The sequence below is a fragment of the Drosophila albomicans genome, unplaced genomic scaffold, assembly GCF_009650485.2.
Source record: "Drosophila albomicans strain 15112-1751.03 unplaced genomic scaffold, ASM965048v2 utg000314l_pilon, whole genome shotgun sequence".
NCBI classification, from domain to species: Eukaryota; Metazoa; Arthropoda; class Insecta; order Diptera; family Drosophilidae; genus Drosophila; species Drosophila albomicans.
The window spans coordinates 9,003-13,986 of NW_026263598.1; the positions used below are offsets into that span (position 1 = coordinate 9,003).

General features: G+C 34.3%; 2 non-coding genes across 2 annotated transcripts; both read left to right on the forward strand.

The window, feature by feature from the left end:
• Positions 1-722: 722 nt before the first annotated feature.
• LOC117577117 (small subunit ribosomal RNA) lies at positions 723-2,718 on the forward strand. The gene has a single exon (XR_004573031.1). It is a non-coding gene; the product is annotated as a small subunit ribosomal RNA (ribosomal RNA).
• A 573-nt stretch (positions 2,719-3,291) lies between these two features.
• Positions 3,292-3,470, forward strand: LOC117577192 (5.8S ribosomal RNA). Its single transcript, XR_004573076.1, has one exon. It is a non-coding gene; the product is annotated as a 5.8S ribosomal RNA (ribosomal RNA).
• The last annotated feature ends 1,514 nt before the right edge of the window (positions 3,471-4,984 follow it).

Genomic DNA, 4,984 nt, shown 5'->3' on the forward strand with positions numbered 1-4,984 from the left:
AAAGTTCGATCGCGACTGAAACCTATACATGGTGGCAGTGTGTGCTCATCACGTATATATGTATTGGATGCATATATTTCAGTTTGCATATTAAGTAATAATTATGTTATTATTAATTAATTATTAGTCTCATCCGATATAAAAATTGATACTATTATATGGTTATATAATTATTCCTATTATATAAGCATATAATGTATTAAATGTCTTTTTCAAAAGAAGACGGTGTTTCGTAGCTAAAGAATTAATATTTTGTGAATAATTGAAAAATCCTCTAGGACACTATTGTGGACAGAGGTTTTTACTAATATAATATTGTCTACACGTAAATGCAGAATTAGATAAAATTATCAATTTGTCATCAAAATAAAATAATTTTTTATTCAATTAATTGAATTTAAATTATAAATATGCATGTGTGATATAATATATTTAGTAAGTTGAAATAAAATGATATTTTTTGAACGATTATATGCATATATATTTTATATATAAGTATATATATTTATATAAACAATTGTGAATTATAACTAGCGAACGTGAATGCTATCTAATTATGGCCACATTCGTATAGTACATGTCAAGTATAACATATATATATATACAATTATTGAATATTATCGTTTGTTATTCAAAAATATTTGTGAGTTGTCATGTATTTTACATATTTGAAGATTTATGTAATTATATTTTAAATATATTTACATAATGAAATGAACATTATTCTGGTTGATCCTGCCAGTAGTTATATGCTTGTCTCAAAGATTAAGCCATGCATGTCTAAGTACACACGAATTAATAGTGAAACCGCAAAAGGCTCATTATATCAGTTATGGTTCCTTAGATCGTTAACAGTTACTTGGATAACTGTGGTAATTCTAGAGCTAATACATGCAATTAAAACACGGACCTTCTGGAACGTGTGCTTTTATTAGGCTAAAACCAAGCGATCGCAAGATCGTTACACTGGTTGAACTCTAGATAACATGCAGATCGTATGGTCTCGTACCGACGACAGATCTTTCAAATGTCTGCCCTATCAACTTTTGATGGTAGTATCTAGGACTACCATGGTTGCAACGGGTAACGGGGAATCAGGGTTCGATTCCGGAGAGGGAGCCTGAGAAACGGCTACCACATCTAAGGAAGGCAGCAGGCGCGTAAATTACCCACTCCCAGCTCGGGGAGGTAGTGACGAAAAATAACAATACAGGACTCATATCCGAGGCCCTGTAATTGGAATGAGTACACTTTAAATCCTTTAACAAGGACCTATTGGAGGGCAAGTCTGGTGCCAGCAGCCGCGGGTAATTCCAGCTCCAATAGCGTATATTAAAGTTGTTGCGGTTAAAACGTTCGTAGTTGAACTTGTGCTTCATACGGGTAGTGCAACTTACAATTGTAGTTAGTACTATACCTTTATGTATGTAAGCGTATTACCGGTGGAGTTCTTATATATAATTAGGTACTTGTACTTTTTTATATGTTCCTCCTATTTAAAAACCTGCATTAGTGCTCTTCATCGAGTGTTATTGTGGGCCGGTACAATTACTTTGAACAAATTAGAGTGCTTAAAGCAGGCTTCAAATGCCTGAATATTCTGTGCATGGGATAATGAAATAAGACCTCTGTTCTGCTTTCATTGGTTTTCAGATCAAGAGGTAATGATTAATAGAAGCAGTTTGGGGGCATTAGTATTACGACGCGAGAGGTGAAATTCTTGGACCGTCGTAAGACTAACTTAAGCGAAAGCATTTGCCAAAGATGTTTTCATTAATCAAGAACGAAAGTTAGAGGTTCGAAGGCGATCAGATACCGCCCTAGTTCTAACCATAAACGATGCCAGCTAGCAATTGGGTGTAGCTACTTTTATGGCTCTCTCAGTCGCTTCCCGGGAAAACCAAAGCTTTTGGGCTCCGGGGGAAGTATGGTTGCAAAGCTGAAACTTAAAGGAATTGACGGAAGGGCACCACCAGGAGTGGAGCCTGCGGCTTAATTTGACTCAACACGGGAAAACTTACCAGGTCCGAACATAAGTGTGTAAGACAGATTGATAGCTCTTTCTCGAATCTATGGGTGGTGGTGCATGGCCGTTCTTAGTTCGTGGAGTGATTTGTCTGGTTAATTCCGATAACGAACGAGACTCAAATATATTAAATAGATATCTTCAGGATTATGGTGTTGAAGCTTATATAGCCTTCATTCATGGTGGCAGTAAAATGTTTATTGTGTTTGAATGTGTTTATATAAGTGGAGCCGTACCTGTTGGTTTGTCCCATTATAAGGACACTAGCTTCTTAAATGGACAAATTGCGTCTAGCAATAATGAGATTGAGCAATAACAGGTCTGTGATGCCCTTAGATGTCCTGGCTGCACGCGCGCTACAATGAAAGTATCAACGTGTATTTCCTAGACCGAGAGGTCCGGGTAAACCGCTGAACCACTTTCATGCTTGGGATTGTGAACTGAAACTGTTCACATGAACTTGGAATTCCCAGTAAGTGTGAGTCATTAACTCGCATTGATTACGTCCCTGCCCTTTGTGCACACCGCCCGTCGCTACTACCGATTGAATTATTTAGTGAGGTCTCCGGACGTGATCACTGTGACGCCTTGTGTGTTGCGGTTGTTTCGCAAAAGTTGACCGAACTTGATTATTTAGAGGAAGTAAAAGTCGTAACAAGGTTTCCGTAGGTGAACCTGCGGAAGGATCATTATTGTTTTAATGCATCTAACCGTTAATAAATTAAATTTGTTTTTCTCTTTTAGGGAATTGCAATATTTAATAAATTATGTAACTAATAAATAATAAATATTTTATTCAATCATATGAGATACAATTATGCAACATATAATAATTTAAATTAGCTAAAAACCGTTTGTCATGTATTATTATTATTATATACTGTATTAAGAGTGTTTTATGTGTTTTGGATAAAATAAAAAACTGCGTGTATATGTACCATAATATACATGCGTTGCAAAATGTATTGTGCATATTCCAGTGCGCATACATTGGTTCGCAACACCTAAAGAAAAACAATGTTGTACCTGTTTGCAGGTTAACGCTTTACATATGTTGATCATAATAAATAAATTTAGCTAAAATATACTTGTCATATATCTTATTATTATCGATTATGTAAAACTAAGACATTTCGCAACATTTATTTAGGTATAAAAAAAAAAATTTTATTGAAGGAATTGATATATGCCAGTAAAATGGTGTATTTTTAATTTCTTTCAATAAAAATATTCTTGACGTAATGAAATAAAAAAAAAAATTGTATCACTCTAAGCGGTGGATCACTCGGCTCATGGGTCGATGAAGAACGCAGCAAACTGTGCGTCATCGTGTGAACTGCAGGACACATGAACATCGACATTTTGAACGCATATCGCAGTCCATGCTGTTATGTACTTTAATTAATTTTTTAGTGCTGCTTGGACTACATATGGTTGAGGGTTGTAAGACTATGCTAAATAAGTTGTTTAAAATTTTTCGGAATTTTAAGCACATTGTATATTATTGGATAATATAAGTGTGAATCTAAAAAGTTCTCGCTTAAGATATTCATAATATGAATTAATAAATGAAAATACTAAAACTCTGTTGCATGAGAAATTTGAAGAATTATATGTTCTTTATTCATTTCAAATAATATTGAGGAATGTCTAGCATAAAATATATTATTTTTATAAACTAGAATTGCCTCTTATTAACGAATATGGTATAAAGAATAATTTTGTGAATATTATGGACCTTTCAAGAAAAAAATAGTATATTTCAAAATAGGCAGAGAATTGTCTATAAGTGTAATTAAACAACCTCAACTCATATGGGACTACCCCCTGAATTTAAGCATATTAATTAGGGGAGGAAAAGAAACTAACAAGGATTTTCTTAGTAGCGGCGAGCGAAAAGAAAATCAGTTCAGCACTAAGTCACTTTGTCTATATGGCAAATGTGAGATGCAGTGTATGGAACGTCAATATTCTAGTATGAGAAATTAACGATTTAAGTCCTTCTTAAATGAGGCCATTTACCCATAGAGGGTGCCAGGCCCGTATAACGTTAATGATTATTAGATGATGTTTCCAAAGAGTCGTGTTGCTTGATAGTGCAGCACTAAGTGGGTGGTAAACTCCATCTAAAACTAAATATAACCATGAGACCGATAGTAAACAAAGTACCGTGAGGGAAAGTTGAAAAGAACTCTGAATAGAGAGTTAAATAGTACGTGAAACTGCTTAGAGGTTAAGCCCGATGAACCTGAATATCCGTTATGGAAAATTCATCATTAGAATTGTAATATTTAATCAATATTATAACGATAGTGTGCATTTTTTCCATATAAGGACATTGTAATCTATTAGCATGTATGGAATTTATCAAACAATTTTGATAAGAGTTTATTTAAATTAGAGTGCTTGCATTTTAACATAAAAATAAATTTCAAAAATTTGATAAAGTGCTGATAGATTATATGAGTACAGTGCGTTAATTTTTCGGAATTATATAATGGCATGATTATCATTGATTTTTATGTTTATTATAAGCACTTGTATGATTAACAATGCGAAAGATTCAGGATACCTTCGGGACCCGTCTTGAAACACGGACCAAGGAGTCTAACATATGTGCAAGTTATTGGGATATAAACCTAATAGCGTAATTAACTTTGACTATTATTGGGATTAGTTTTTTTAACTATTTATAGTTGATTAACGCAATCCCGGGGCGTTCTATATAGTTATGTATAATAATATTTATATTATTTATGCCTCTAACTGGAACGTACCTTGAGCATATATGCTGTGACCCGAAAGATGGTGAACTATACTTGATCAGGTTGAAGTCAGGGGAAACCCTGATGGAAGACCGAAACAGTTCTGACGTGCAAATCGATTGTCAGAATTGAGTATAGGGGCGAAAGACCAATCGAACCATCTAGTAGCTGGTTCCTTCCGAAGTTTCCCTCA